Source organism: Antechinus flavipes, chromosome 4 (genome assembly GCF_016432865.1).
Source record: "Antechinus flavipes isolate AdamAnt ecotype Samford, QLD, Australia chromosome 4, AdamAnt_v2, whole genome shotgun sequence".
NCBI classification, from domain to species: Eukaryota; Metazoa; Chordata; class Mammalia; order Dasyuromorphia; family Dasyuridae; genus Antechinus; species Antechinus flavipes.
Genome location: NC_067401.1, coordinates 436567105 through 436584446, shown reverse-complemented (window position 1 = coordinate 436584446; position 17342 = coordinate 436567105).

Below are 17342 nucleotides of genomic sequence, written 5' to 3'. Positions count from 1 at the left end.
TGAGGCAAGACAGAGATTAGAGGTTTTTCATATTTTATTCATGGAGAGCTTTGACTAGTTGGCTGAATAGGACTCTTGTCTCAAAGCACCCAGCCTCTAGTGATTAATTACAGACTCTTTTATAGGGTTCCAACTATCAGAGAAACAAAGTCAAGGGGGAGAAGCATCTAGTAAGTCATACTTTCATAAAGGACCATAAATTCTGATAAGTTGGGAGTGAAGAAGGTAGTCAAGCAGGAGGCAGGAAGCCTGGACCAGGAGAGATAGAGGGTGCCATCTAGGTATTTGAGATAAGCCATCTGGAATTTTATGACTCTTTGGAATGCCAGAATGGCCAGAGCTCCGCAATCCTAATTATCTCAGTCCTAATGGACGGGGTGAGAGGTGGGAGGGGCGGGGGTGGGAGTAGCATACTTAGAGAAATTGAGATATTATAGGTCAGGGAAATTAATGCAGGGGAACTGAGGTATTACAATTCAGGGAAACTGAGGCAGGGAAACAGATATTTCAATATACCTTTCCAATGTATAAAAATAACTCTCTATAATATAATTTTTAAAAGGGACAAAAATATAGTTAACAAAAGTAACCAATATCCTGAACAATTTTCACATTAGGAATATTTCACCTATGCATAGTATAAACATTTGAAAAGAAGCAAAGGAGCTGTGTTAGATGGTTAGAAGTAACTGAAGAAGAAAAAGTGGAGGAAGAATCTTTTCCCCATGTCTCTTTAGGGTCAAGTTTCATCATTATTCTTTGATAGTATTTAGCTTCCATTGTTTTTTCTATGTTGTTCTTTCTACTTATATTGTTGCTCATTTTCACTTTCAATCAATTGATCAGAATTAATTGTATGCATGTATTTGTCTATGTTTATGTGTCTGTATAAGAGACATGCATGTGTAAAAAAGAAATGAAATAACTATGTGACAAGTATTATGATACAAATATGAGACAACCCCTGCCCTCAAGGGACTTATATTCTAGTAGGAGAGAGAGAATATTTGTTTGCATTTCAATATATTCATGCATGTGCTTTCAGATCACAGAGGACAACTATAAAGCAGAAAATAGAATGCCAGACAATGCAGAAGTTATTTTTAAAAAATAAATTTAAAATGTCTTGCCCTCAAGAAACTTGCAATTTATATAATAATTGCATATAAATTCAAATTACATAATGCAATTTATATAATACATATATAGATACATGTGTATATATAATATATATATTCATTACATTATAATGTATATAATGTACACAACGTGTACAGATAGCAGTACATATAAAGTTATATGAAGTTATACAAGTAATGAGTATACTAGGGGTCAGTTGCTATAGGGGAAACTGTCCCCCCTATAGGGGACAATTTTTGATCTTAGTCTTGAAAAGAAATCGAGATTCTAAGAGGCAGAGGTGGTCTCCTTTCACCTGTTCATTGTAATGTCAGAACTAGCTCTCTGGAAGATCTTGGGATCAGCCTTGATCTTAGTGGAGGAGTGCAGGAGACAGGAGTGCCACTGGTCAAAGATGGAGTCTGAAATCTGGCATCTTCTCTTGTGTCTGTAGCTGAAAGCTGTGGCTGAAAGAGTCTTCTATGTTGGAGACTTCCTTTAAATATTCCCATAAGATTGTCACACTATGCCATACTGAGATGTGCCAGCTGTAGAACATTACTTCATTACAACACACTGAGCATGTGCAACCATTACATCACCATACTAAGTACTAAGAATATATTTAACTGTGAGTACCTTGCTGACCTAGATTTAAGTATACCTTTTCAGAGTTCTATCCTCTACAGTTTATCCCAACAAAAGATTTTACCGCCCTTCTATTTTTCACAATAACAATAAATAAGTTTTTTTTTTTTTAATTCCTCTTAGAAAGTAGGATTTTTTTTCCCCTGGAAAAGTCACAGCATGATTTCTTTATATCTTAAACCCTTAACATAGGTTATTGAAAACAGCTGATGTTCAGTACATTCTTGATGGATTGGATTGTTGGGAAAATCATGTCTACTATTCAATCAACTAGCATTTATTAAACATTTCCTATGTGACAGAAACTTTACTAACCACTGAAAATAAAAAGACATTTAAAAAAAATAGTCCCTGTTTTAATGATATATGTAAAACTTTAATTCACATAATGAATTCTTTGGTTTCAATTCCAATTTTTAGAAAAATTCCTACCTGGGAAAACCAGTTTCTGTCAGATTATGAACTTCTGTGCTATATTATAGTTATTCTGTATTTCTTTGGTGCAAAATTCCCCATCATTTTTGGATACTTATACAACATTCATTAAATAATTATTTTTGGCATTCACATTGTGTGCTTAGAACTATACTAAGTCAGGGTGTCCCTTATAAATCTAAAGCTATGAACCTATATTACTTAGCTTTCTTGGGTCCCAGCAGTCCTCCTATGTAAAACAAAGGGATTGGACTAGATTACCTCTGGAATCCCTTCTCATTCTAGAGTTATGATTCTATCATTCTATATATGACGTGCTGCATAAATTATCAAACACTAGGAAAATATCCAGTGGATTCATACTAGAAACAACAAGCAAAGCAAAGGTGGGATCCATCAACTAATGTGTCTTTGTCATATACTCCAGTGCAATGAGATCATGGAATTCTACTTCATTCCATTTCACAGTCATCAGTATCCAGACATTTCCCAAGTGAACATTAAGCAAAAGGTATTGTTTCATATGTGTACAAGGCAAGAACCAAAATAGGATGGGAATAGCCAAGAGAGGCTTCAAAAAGAAGGCAATCTTCAGCTGTTTTTGAAAAAAAGCAATCATCAGAGAAAGACACTGTGGGAAAATACAACAGAATGTTAATATAATAAAACAAAGGTGGTGATAAGAAAACCTTATATGTTTGAAAAATGCTGATTATATGAATAATGTAATGACTTTGAAACTGCTCTCCATCTCTGTTTTCCTCTGAATCTATCTGTCTCTCTCTCTCTCTCTCTCTCTCTCTCTCTCTCTGTGTCTCTCTATTTCTCTCTCTCCTCTTCCCCTGTCACCTTCCCACTTCAACCAATCTTCCACATTGGTGTCAAATTAGGTTCCTTAGATACAATTCTGATCCTATCACTCCCTTTGTTTCAAAATCCCTGAATGACCCCTATTGACCAGGATAAAATACAAATACCTTGACTTCCCCTTGTAAATCCTCTATAATATTCTGTAACCTACCTTTCCAGGCTTCTTCCACACTAATCAGTCACTAAGTGCTTACCCTATGGCAAACTACAGTAATAAAAGGCTTTTCATTGTTTCCTAGTCAGAAGATTTGAATTCAAATTGCACATTTGATATTTATTGATGAATTAACCTCAAATAAGTATTTTAACCTCACCCAGCCTCAGTTGCCTTATCTGTAAAATAAGCAAGTTGGACTAGATATCCTCTGACGCCCCTCGTAGTACTAAAACAATATAAAAACAAACATAGTATAATGCCAGAGAAACTGAGGCAAGACAGAGATTAGTTTTAATCTTTTAATTTAGAGAGTTTAGACTGGGATGGGAGTCATGTCCATAAAACATTCGGTCCAGAGGAACTAGGGTAGGGAGCTTACATAGGGTTTTAGCTAACTAGTTTGCAAAAAGAATACATAATCTGGGTATACAATCTTTTAGGAGGAACAAAGGCATATAAGGGGGGCAAGGACACTGGGTAAAAGGACAAGCCATAATTATAGGAAAGGATCCTAACTTAATCCTGACAGGATAGGGGTTAAGATAAGAATGTGGAAGGCAGAAGACAGGTGAAGGGCAATACTCAAAAGGAGGGAGAATTATCTTGAAATAAAATATTGAAATAAAGAACCCAGAGTGCTTTATGACTCAATGGTATGTCAAGGTATGTCAAGAGAATTGAGCTGACTCAATTCTCCCAGTCCTGGTGGCAAGGAAGGGGAGAATGGCCATAATAACTTTATTTAGGGCATAACATTAGGATTTATGAATTCACAGATGTAGGGAACTCCTCTTGAGAAACTCCCTTTAGAGCTTCCCCCGTTATTCTAACATTGTCTAATTCTGCCAATGTAGATCTGGATGGATCTCCAGGAGAAAAGACCGCAAGTGCCCTATTCTGTGATCTAGACTCAGGAAAGTGGGATGAAGCAGTTAGTCCTTGGGAAAATCTGCCTCTTCTTCAGGAATCTAGATTTCCCTTTCTCCCTCTGACTTTTGGTTTCACTGCCTCCATATCCTAGAACAAATTAAGTCTTCATATCTAAGTCTCCCTGAACTGGAGAGCAAAAAGTTCAGTATCAACTTAAGATTAAGTATGAATCAGAAATGGGACAGGTGATCTATTCCTTACTAACCACAGAACACTCAATCATTCTTTAAAAGCCATGAACTTAAAAGGATTCAGTAACAAGTTATAATCCATGTTACAATAAGCAATTTGCCCAACTGTTAATTAAGCTTTTTTCCCTTGAGGCAATTGGGGTTAAGTGATTTGCCCAGGGTCACACAGCTAAGAAGTGTTAAGGATCTGAGATCAAATTTGAACACAGGTCCTTCTGACTTCAGGATAATTAAATATTTTTTTTTTCTCTTTGCTCTGTATTATCAGTCTACACTAAACCTGAGCCTCCTTTGAAGTCTGTGTTAGCTTTCTCTGCAATCGACTGCTTTTGCCCATTGCTGAAACAAACCATTCCAGAGGATACTACCATTACCATTCTGATAGACACTGAAGCAGCAAATCTCTGAACCTTTTGAACACAAAGGTTATCTCAAAGCCTGAACAGCTTTTCTGCTCAAGGAAGCAAACACAAAAAGGTGATACAAAGGCTGAGTCTTACCTAGGTGGAACATGTTCTTTAGATGCCATATGCTCATAGCTGAATGAAGGTAAGGATGATGGAATGGACCCATCTCACACTTCCATCCTTTTTTTTTCTTTCAAGAGCAGCTTGAAAATTGTTTTGCACAGCTGGAAATCAGAATGGAAGTCAGTGCTGGAGAGAGGGTCAATCCCTTTTGTACATCCACTGTCATCAGTTTCTCTACCTCAGCAGTCAATTAGGATTTTTTTTTCACCTACAGCACAAACTTTTCTCACCCAGAAGCAAGTCCTAAAATTTTCATGTAGTCAGCCAGAATAAATATTAAAACATGCTCTAGATAATGCCTATATTACTTGCTCTTAGAAAGGTTGAATGAATTGCATTATAGAAAATTAAGAAAGATACAAAAATAAATTTAGGAAGACTTGTATGAACTGATGCAGATTTAAGTGAACAGAATCAGAAGAACAGCATAGTAAAAATGGCTAACTTTGAAAAAGATCATTTCTGAGCAATTTCAACCAGGATTAATTTTTGAGAAATTTCAACTAGTACTTCAGAGGACTAATGATGAAGGCATCCATCTCCTGAAAGAGAGCTTATGAAGCAAATGTTAAGAATGAGACACTTTTAAGACATAGCCAATGTAGGAATTTATTTTGCTTAACTATGCATATTTATTATAAAAGTTTTATTTTTCTTTTTTCCGATGGGAAACAAGGAAGGAAGGAAACAAAATAAATGCTTAGCAATAAAAAGTAATACTGTAAAAAAGAAAAATTAAGTGAGTTGCACAAAATCACACATGGGATTGTGTCAGAGAAAGGATTTGAACTTTGATTTTTCTTAATCTAAATCTATACTCCATCCACTCTGCTATATTGCCTCTCTGTAAAAAAAAAAAAAAAATACTATTTTCATTTTATGGATAAGAAAACTGAGACATAGAAATGCTTAATATCTTGTTCATGGTTACAAAGCCAGTAAATATTGGAATCAAAATCCAAACCTCAAATCCCCAGAGTGAAGCCTAAGATTATATTCTTTGTGTTTGTTTGTTTGTTTTTGAGATAATCGAAGTAAGTGCAATGTCACACTGCTAGTAAATGTCAAGTGAATGAGGTCACATTTGACTCCAGGACTGTTGTACTCTCTACTACATTAACCAACTATCTTTTCCAACACTATATTCTAAACTCAGCCATTTAATAATTGTGGGGTTTAAATCATAAATATTAAGTAGAATGGTTTGGATTAAGATGAAAAAATCAAAATCAAATAGAAGTTTAGGAACTGAAGGATCAATATTTCTCCTAAAAAAACAACAACAAAAAAAAATTGTCCACATTCCCCATTTTCTCTCTTCCTACCATCACCCCACCCTCATCAAATCCTTTCTGCCTCAGAAGTATCAGTCATATATTGATTTTATATTTCCTTAGATTTTCTTCTCTTACCCTCAGGCTTTCAAAACAAAGTTTATCCTCAAGACCCATGTTTCTCTCTTCCCCCTTAATCCAATAGCACAGATGGTCCATTTGTTGGTATGGGAGCAGAAAGGCACAAATTGGAACAGAAGAGTTGGCTGGTTTGGGGGCAGGAGAGAACAGTGTTGGCCCCATCAAGTACGAGAAGCACTGCCTCACACATAAAGCCCTCCCTGCAGAGAGACAAATCCAAGAAAAGAGCAGGAGTAAGGCAGAAGATGGAGAGAAGTAAAGAAATTGAGGAAGAAAAAAAGGAAATGAGAATGGTAAGCAGCTCATCCTCCCAAGCAGATGAATTATTCTAAACTTTCCAACCTTTAGTAGAGGTTTTGGAGACCCAGAAGAATATTAAAAATAGTAGCTTTAGCTTACACAACTTCCTGTACCAAAAAATAAAGGAGTCAGGCCAGTCATTGTAAAGGTGACGCTCCTTGGAGGGATTCCCTCACTGCAATGGATTGTAGGCCCACAAATCCTGGCCATTCCACTGTGAGAATTTATTTTGCTTGACAATATATAATTAGCATATTTTTCTTCCTTTCTCAATTGATAGAGGAGGAAGATAAGGAAATAATTTCAACCTTGAAATAAAATTGTATTAAAATAAATAAATAAATACACTCCTTGAAAACTAGGACCACTTCCTTTTTGTGATTGTATCCCTGACATCTCCAGCACTACATAGAACATAGTAGATGTTTAATAAATCTTTGTTGATTGATTTTTAAAAGTTAAGGTCACTTTTATATTATTCTATCTGCAGTCCAACTAGTTTGTTTCATCATTCTCACTTATCTCTGACCAGAAATTTGTTCTCTGCCCCTGAAACCTATGGGCCTCAGGAGCAATTGGACCATATCTTGAACAGAACCAGATCTTCATATCTCTTCCTGGACATTTTCATAACAAGTTCCTGCTAACATACCCTCCCCCTTTTCAACTCTCTTAATGTATTGTTTTCTGTAGTGTTCCAGTTGGTTTTTTGGAGGTCTTTGAGGTTTCAGCAAAGTAATCACCATGAGAATAGCCAGAGATAAAGTCCAAATTCTTGATTGTCTCCTTGCCTGGGGCCCTGGGCTAGCTTGGTCTCAGTGGAGGGAATGCAGAACAGGCCAGCCATCATGTTGATGTGAGATGGAATGAATCTCTCTGAGTCCCAAGGCTTGTGCTTCAGCCTCCAGCCACCACAAAAGTGGATGATGGAATGAATCTGTCCAATCCTGGCTGAGTTTGTCCCAGTTTATATGCTCTATTATAATTACATCATCTACAGTATACTGAGTATAAACCAATCATTATATCACTAGGGAACCATTATTTGTTGTAAGATTAAATCAATCATACTGAGCTAGAAAATTATTAATCACCATGCTAAAGTAGATAATCATTGTCTTATCAATTCCACTAACAACATCATGTAAGAGTCTTTGTTTTAAATACAGAGTTCTGGCCCATAACTGTCTTCTACTGTGAAAATGTAGATAAATAAAAACAAAGAGCTCTTGGCTTATTTGTTTTTGCATCCCCAGATGAGATTTATATTCTATCTCGCTGTCTCTATCTCTTTTTTCCTTCTCCTCTCAGAACCTGTTTTTGCCTTCATCAAAGGTCTAGCTCATGTCCCAACTCCTCCATGTAGAATTGCCTAATTTGCCTTTCCAGCTCAAATTATTTTATATTCTTGTATCTGTATATTAATGTGTTTAACATTTAGTATGGTGTCTGGCTAATGTTTGTTGGCTGATCAGGGCAGAAGATCTTCCTACACAAATTAAAGAACTTATCAGTCTTTGAGTCTGATTATTTCTTCCTTTTCATTTGTCAAAGCGTTAAACATAACAACTGAGACAACTGGGTGATATAATGGATAGTAAAAAAATAAGTAAATAAATAAGTACTTACTATAAGCCAAAAACTGTGCTAAGAACAATGAACTATGGAAAATATAGTCCTTGCACTCAGAGAGTTCACATTTAAATCCAGGCAACAACAATAAGCAAATAATAATGAAAAGAAATATCAGAATTCACCAGGATAGAAAGATAGAGTTAAGGACTTGTAGCAGGAAATTCAAAGTTCAAATCTTACCTCATATTCCTATAAGTCGTGTAATATTGGGCATCCTGAGAAAGATTGTCTCAATCTTTCTCAGCTTTATGTTTTCCATCTGTAAAATAGAGATATCGATAGCATCTATTTCATAAAATTGTGGTGAAAATCAAATGAGACTGTGTACTATGGTACTGGGTTCAATTAACAAAGAATGAAAGAAGTCCACCTTTCAAGAAGTTTACTAATAAAAATATGTATAAACTGCTTTGCAAATCCTAAGGCTTTTTGTAAACATTAACTATTGTTTTAAAAGGACCCAAGATATAGAATTAGGAGGAACTTTAGAAATCATATAATTAAATTCAATCCTCTCTTTTTGTAGAGGAGGAAAGAAAGCCAGAGCATTCTCAAGGTTACTCAAGTCATCGTCAGCAAATTTGGGACTAGAATCTTGGTTCTCTGACTGAATTCAGAACTCTTTCTGTTGGTGATGACTTCATTGATCTGAATACCAGGGGTCCCAATTTTTCATTCATTCAATCACTCAGTCACCCAATAAGCATGTGTTAAGTGCCAACTATATGAGTTATTGACTAGACATTGGGGACTAAAAGATATTATTACAACTGTCCCTTCCCTGAAGGAGTTTCTATTTCCATGGCAGGAAGTGGAGGGAAAAGGGGGTAATATGTACAAAATTAAACATAAAACTTTCATATAACAAATATATAGCAATTTCTGGAGGAAAGGTAGTAGCAACTGGATTGGTCAGGACAAGTTTCCCGTAGGAGTTAAACCTTTAAGAAAGTCAAATTTTCCATGAGGTAGAACTGATGAGGTAAAGCATTTCTGGAGAGGGGGCAGTTTATGCTCTGACACAGAGGTGAAAGATAATACCATGTTGGAAACAACAAATAGGTCAGTTAGGGTAGATAGTAGGGATACCAATTTGATAGCAGTGTGCTGAAAAAGTCTTTAAAGACCAAACAGGACTTTTAAAATTTTATCATAGAAGAGGACATCACAGCTTCTTGAAAGGAGAGTGACTTATTGAGATGTGAGATTTTGTAATTTCAATTTGGCAATTCTTTTCAAGTTGAACTGGCCAAGGGAAATGGAAGAGATGCTGGAAGAGGCTGCTAAAATTTCCAAAGCAAGAAGAGAAGAAGGATTGAATGAGACAGAAACACCTGCAGGGAAATCATTGTTTCTTTCTTTCAGTTTTTGATCACCAGTCCCTAGCACTGTGCCATGCAATCATTAAAGTCTTTATATATGGCTTTATTTTGATTTTATTTGATTTTCAAATCTTTTAATAGTATTTTATTTTTTTCAAATACTTTCAAAGATAGTTTTCAACATTCACCTCTACAAAACCTTGTTCCAGATTTTTTTTCCCTCTCCTCTCCCTTCCCCTACCCAAGATAACAAACAATCTGATATAGCTTAAACATGTGTAATTCTTCTCAACATATTTCCATATTTATAATGCAAAAAAAAAAAAAGATAAGATCAATTTATTGAAAAATGATTTTGCTTTCTCTTCCTCAGGATTTATTACAAAGGCACCATTTTGCTTTGATTCATTCATAGGTACTTGGTTCAGATGTTTCTGTTTGTGTTTAGATATATTTTATTTTTTGTTTTGTTTTCATTTTTGAGAGTGAGTCTCTCTATCTGGTCCAGGCTGGAAGTGGAGGGCTATTTATGGTCCCATTGGTGATTGACAAGATTCAATCTTCTCTGTTTCTAACCTGCATCAGTTTACCCCTCCTTAGAGAGTTTGGTTGCCCTCCTCTATATTTTCCTTCTCTTTATAAGTCTTGGAATTTCACAATAATGGTGTCAGATTTAGCCCAGTCTCAGACTTATTGCAATTCAGAACTTCCAAACTCAAATGACACACCAGTCTTTTCCTTTTTTAGAAGTAGGGTTTACAGGCATGTTTCATCACATTTGGTTGTTCATATGTTTCCTAAGTATGGTCATGAAATATCTTGGTTATGCCAGCACAGATGACTTAGCTATATCAGGATGAACCTACCTCGGGCTCTGGTACTGAAAGCCTAGAAGTCAGAGAACTTGGAATGATTAGTGTAGCTTAAAGAATACACCCAAGCATTTTGTGTTTCTCTGTCTCTGTGTGTATGTCTGTGTGTGTGTATGTGTATGTTTGAGAGAGAGACAGAGACAGAGAGACAAAAACAGACAAAAACGTCAAAGACACACAGACAGACAAAGATTTACATCCAAGAGAGTTTCCTGAGGAGAAAAAAATGAAGTGCATCCCATTTCAAATTTGCAAGGTATTAGCATTGTTTTTTTTTTTTAAAAATCTGCTTTATGAAAAAAAAAAAGATAGGTGGGTAAAGTTAGGGTTGGAGGATGTAGATTCAGGGACAAAAAATAATGTAGAGTTTTCTTTTTTATGAAAAAAAAAATCTATTGACTCTCTAGTGGAAAACAGACCTTAGTTTTTTTTTTTTAGTGTACATTCTGAAGTACCATTTTTTACATGAAGAAATGTAGAGCAATGAATAATGATTAAATCTTCTATTTTTATTTACAACAGGTTATGGGAGGACATTAAGCAGGATTGGGGAAGTCATTAATTGTAGGCTCTAAAGAATGGTGGGTGGAGTGGGTAATCTGTGTTTCTTTTTAAGTATATTTTTTCAGAATGATTTTCCTTTACATTCATTATTATTTTTTAAAATTCCCAAAGTAGTTCTTCATGTAGACCCTAAATCTAGTAATATCCCTATTTTGTCAATTATAAACCAAGGCTCATTCAGGTTGTGACCCACTTATAGTCATTTATATTTTTAAAATATATTTTATTATTACTTGGTTTTTATATCACAGAATTTTTCCTTTGTATTCTCTTTTCCCTTTCCCAAGGAAGCATACATTAAAATAAATAATTTTCAAAGCATAAAATAAAAAGAAGTAAACTAGAAAGGTTAGCAAAACTGATCTATATATTGCAAAAACAAAACAAAACACAAAACCACAATCATGTTCAATGTCCCAGACTTCCAAATCTATGAAGACTATAAAGGAGTTGGAGGGGGAAAGGGAAAATACTCCTCTTATTTATAAATCTTGCAACATTCAGTTTTGATTGTTTGAGTTTTTAACTACATTTGTATTTTATAATTGCACAGATTATATTTTCTGGCTCTATTTACTCCCCTTTACATCAGCTCATGTCTTTCCATACCTCTCTGTATTCATCACATTCTTCATTCCTTATAGCACAGTAATATTCCATAATATATATGAACCAAAATTAATTTCCCCATTTCCCAATCTATGGGCAACTACATTGGGGCTCTGCCCAATGTAATACAGTCTGGGATTCCTTGACCTTAAGCAATAGCTCTGTCAGCCTTTGTTTCTTCTTCTTCTTCTTTTTTTTTTTTTGTTTCTTCTTCTTTAAAATGAGATAATAGCACCTGCTCCATGAGGTTCCTAAGAGGATCAAATGAGATAATACATGTGAAGTGTTTTGCAAACTTTAAAACACTATGGAGTATAAATGATAACTATTATTAAACCCAAAGGGATTAAAATATCACAATTTTTTAAGTAATATTAATAGTCACTTCACTACTTCTTATAATTTCTAAATTGGATTTCATTTTTAAAAATCCTCATCTTAACATTTTCTATAAAGATATGTCAAAAAAAGTTAGCATGAGAAACATCCTAAAAAAATCTACTCCACAAAGACAGTCATAACAGAATCCCTTGAAGTGTTAGCTTTTGATAAAGGCAAATATTCCTCAATACAAAGGTCATTTTCTCCCCCTTTTCTCTCCCAAAGGTCACATTGCCTTCTATTTACTTTCCTCCTTTAAAACTGAGATTAAACATTTTTATTTGTCCTGTCTCTAGCTGTTAATCAACATCTGGGCAAAATGTCAGTAATACTCTTCCTCTTTCTTACATGTTTTTGTTAGGACTCAGCATCAGGAACAGGCAAGGAATCCCCCTAAGGAAATGCCAAGGCCCTCCTACCTTGCCCTGCAAGTTGCTCCCTTCAGAGGAAGTTTCAGGCTGTGTTTTCAGGCCAGAAGTCTTTTTCTGTCCTTCAAGCCCCAACTTCAACTGTGTAGCCGGGCTCTAATGCTTTCATGCACATTCTGCTTGCTAATACTTATTTAAAAGCATAAGCTTTTGAAAAATGAAGGTTAAACAAGCTCCCATTTTGCTTTTCATAAAAGACACTGGAGATTTGCGTGGTCCTGGGGCTAATTCTGAGTTAAACAGTCCTGTTTGTTGACTTTGTGACAGGAAATGAAGCCTGAACACAACAGAATAACTGAGATAATGGTTGTCATTCACGCTGGGAGCAGAAGCCTATAAAGTTTAAAAGTCTTGTTTATGCTTCGCCCTCTGACTCACCAGACAGCATCCTTCCAGGCAGCTGCTTGGGCTCTCTTAGCTTCAGTTTTCCTCCATTAAAATAACAGCTCTTGCTTACAAAAGAGTACCACTCCTGCGTGTTGTGAGCTTCCTGCAATTAATGTTATCAAAGGCCTTCTGCGTCTTTACAGGAAAAAAAAATGTTTTCCAAGAGCAGAAAGGTATGATCAGAGGATCACAGGTCTAGTTCTTAGACTCCACATTATCCAACTCCTTAATTTGACAGCTGGGAAAATTGAAGCCAGGAGAGGTTAAGTGCCTGCTGCATTAGGTCACACAGGTGGTAACCTCTCAGAAACAGAATTGGAACCAAATTGTTCTGAAATCAGACAATTTTCTTTCTATGTGTATTACAGATTGACATAACTATCCCATTTGAGATTCACAACAAGTCTATGAGACAAAAAATTCTGGTATTATTATCCCCATTTCATAGATGAAGCTACTAGGCCTTCACAATTAAGTGACTTTTAAGTTATACAGAGAATAACTGACAAATTTAGGGATGATAGCTAAATCTTTTTTTTTTTTTTGTCCAATACTGATTTGTGTAGAAAACAAGCAATAAAGAAATCTCTACCCATGCAGCTTATCTATTGTTGAATTGATTCAATCCAACAAGTTTTTATTGAATACCTATAATATGTCAGCATTGTTCTAAGAGTTGGAAATATGAAGATAAAATGAAAAAACCCTGGCCTTCAAGGAGAAAAGTTCTAAATATAGAGTTGCCTAGTGAACTGAGAGATTAAAAGATTTATCTAAGGTCCTATGGCTAGGGTATGACAAACAGGTGAGGGGACATAACAAATATCACATAGGTGAAGAGCAGATATTGAAATAAAAGGACATCATTTAGTCAAGAAGTATTTTTTTTTAAGTTCATAGTGTTCCAGGCAGTAGCAAAGAATACAAAGAAAGGCAAAAATCATTCCTGTCCTCAAGAAGAATGTATTCTAATAATTACAACATGAAATCTACTAGGATATTCTAGGTTCAAGAAGCCTATAAGAAAGTGAGACTCCATTTGAGACTGATGTTGGGTGAGGAAATGCTTTTCCATATTTCACCCATGAATCTCACTAAATCCACTTTGATATCATACAAAGAAATGATTTCACACAGTCATTTCAGAGTTTCATAAAGAAGGAGAATGTGTCTATATATGTGACAAACATATGTCACATGGATGTTTTACATGCTTGGTCAGAAGGGATCCTGTGCTAGAGTCAGCTCAAATCCAGCTCATTCTTAAGTTTGCAATATCAACATCCACAACTGGGAAAACAGCAAATGCTTAATATACTGTTTTTCTTGACTGTCTAGATTTAACAAATTGATGGAGTAATTGTTGATAATGAAGCTGAAACAAAAAGTGTGATTCGCTGTACATTTATTTTCAGAGAGCTAGTTGTTAAACATATAACAGCATGCCTCTAGATTAACCTCTATTTCTGAAATTAATTTGTCATTAATTAGAAGGTGTTAAGAAAAGATGTTTTCAAATCCAGCTATATCCAGATACCTGAAATCTACCTGACCCTTGCTTCAGGAAAAAAAAAAAAACCAACAACAACAACAGTAATCATTTTCATATAATGTTTAAGAAGCATTAAGCAATTTACCTCCATTAACCAGAAAAAAAAAAAAACATGAAACTACTAGAGATCAGGGACAATTTTTTTTTTTTTGTCTTTCTGTCTCTAACCAGCCAGCAAAGAGCTTGGCATATAGTTGGTGCATAACAAATTCAGGTTCAATGGAATTGAATTTGATTCCTCCCAACTACTCCAAGAGGTAATAACTACAAGCATAAATACAACTAATACAATAAATACTATACAAAGATTTATCTTTGTCATTTATCTTTTTTGGCTTTTTTCATGTTTTTATTCCCCCATAGAGATTTGAATTCTTAATTGAGGATGAAAATCACCATTCCTTGTCTGAGTTCTGGTTGAATCCTATGTCAAAGATGGGGAAATAACCACTAAGATATTGTCAAGTCCTTCTACACCCATACATTTTGCATTTATTCTCATATTTACCAAGAAAAGTGTTTTGAGAAGCCTGGTATATATTAATTTAAGATAATTTATGTAAATAATTTTGAAAACCTTAGGATGGTATGTGTTTATATGTGTGTGTGTTGTTGTTGTTATTCATTATTATTATTACTATGAAAATTAAAGAAAAATCATTGTATTTATTATATTCTAGGCTCTCTATCAAGTGATAAGAATAAAAATAAGGAAGATGATAATGATTACAATGATGGTAATGATGATAGTATCCCATTTTTAGTTTCTTTTGTAAGTTTGGTAGACAGCCTGATTAATGCATTTGTATTCAAGAAATATTAAAAAAAAAAATAAACCAAGAAAGGCTTCCAGAACATTGGATAGATCCTCTATGGAATATTTAGTAAAAGTCAGCAGAAGGAATCCCATAGGGTGAGGAGGAGGTGTGCAAGGTTGCCATAATAGCTGGTACTTCGGTAAGACTCTAAGATTTGCAAAATGCTTTTAAAAATTGTTTCCTTTTCTCCTAACAATAAAATTCTGAGGAAAATGCTATCACTATAACCTTAATTTTATGGATGAGGAAACTGATGTTGAGAGAAGTTAAATGACTTGCCTGTGATCATAAATAATAATAGCTAACATTCATATAGTATTCACATAGCCCAGAATTGTGGTTAGTGTTTTATAATTATCTCAAGTGATCCTCACTATAACCCTGGAAGGAGGGTTCTATTTTTATCCCCATTTACAGATAAGGAAACAGAGGTACATAAAAGTTAAGTGATTTGCCCAGAATCACAAAACTAGTAAGGGTCTGAAACAAGAGAGTAATTCAGCTACTTCTGACTCCAAGTCATCTAGTTTGACACCTAATTATCAATGAAGGGCATACATACACCCAATCCCAATGTGAAAATATTAAAATTCTTGCCTGGATCCTTATTTCCTTTTGATCCACACAATTTTACTAGGTCCACAGACTCATGCTAATTTGTACAATGAGCACAATTTAAAACATTATTTGCAGCAAATTGTGGTAAGGAATAGCTAACTGCTTAAGTGCCAGCTTTGAAATCATTTTTTGTTATTCACCTAGTGCCAGGTAAATCCATGCCAGCTCATTTACACAATGTTCTCAACTGAGGCAGCTCACCCAGAAAACCATGTAATTAAATGTATAATTTTAGCATATCTTCTCTGTTATATATCAGATAATTCATTATGTTTGATATTTGAAAGAGCCATTAATTATTTTTTTTCTTTCTGTGGCTTCCAAATCATGTCAAGTTTGCTGTTTCTCATAATGATATAATGGGGATCTGGAAGCTATGTTCGAACATGTTGTTGTTCATTCTTTGTTTTTAAAGAGAACCAATGGCATCATAAATGATATCTTAACTTGTGCATGAATTGGATTTAAGTGAGGCAGAGTTGCACAAAGTCACCAAGCCTCATTATCTCTTCCAGAATCTTTGAAGGCCAATTCGAGACAAAAGTCAAAATGACTGATGATGGCTGGGATGTAGTAGATTATCTTGCTACCTTTGTTATTTGACAGAATTCTAAGCCATCACAACACTTGCTTCAAATATCTTCATGATGAGCATGCATGACTTATAGGACTGATTGTTATTGATCTGCAATTCTTCACTGTCACCCCATACATCTAACAAAGTTGTCAAATCTTAATTTTACCTTCCCACCTCTCAGAAATATCCTCTTCTCTTCCCTCATACTGCCATGTCCTGATCTCAGACCTACCTTTCCTTTACCTGGGCTATTGCAAAAACCTCCTAATTTGTACCCTACTTTACATGTCTTCCTCCAATCCAGTCTCCACATGCCTTCCAAAATGTTGGGGGGGTTTCTCCTCCAAAGTAAGATTCTGAATATATGCCCCCCACCAACCCAATAAACAGCAACATCTCCCTTTTGCCTCTAGGATTAAATATTAACTCCACTGATATTTAAAGCTGGGCCTTTTTTTAATCTCTATGCACTACTTATCTGTCATTTATGGTCTAGTCATTCTGCCCAACTTGTTACTCCTGAAAAACAATACACCATGTCCTGACCTCATGCCTTTAACTAGCTTTTCCCAACCATTAAATTATTTCTTTCCTTACTTCACCCTCCTAGAGGGTTAGTTATTTGTTTGATTTTTTTCAAGATTTACTTCAAGTTCTACTTTTTTTTCATGAAGTCATTCCTAGTTTTCCTGCCTACTAGTGCCTTTCCTTCAAGATAACCTTACATATTCTTTGTAAATGTCTCACATATACCTACATACATACAGGGTTTCTCCCCATTATGTTCCATCACTTTGTTCAGTGGAGGGACTGTTTCCCTATTATCTTTACTCTACACTACTTTTTCATTTTGCAGATGCAAAAATTGAAAGTTAAGTGACTTATGTGAGGTCACTTAAGATAAGTGTCAGAGGTGGGATTATAACCATCTGCTGTATCAAGCCTTATTTTCCATTAAAATGGAATTCCATTTCTCATCTCTCA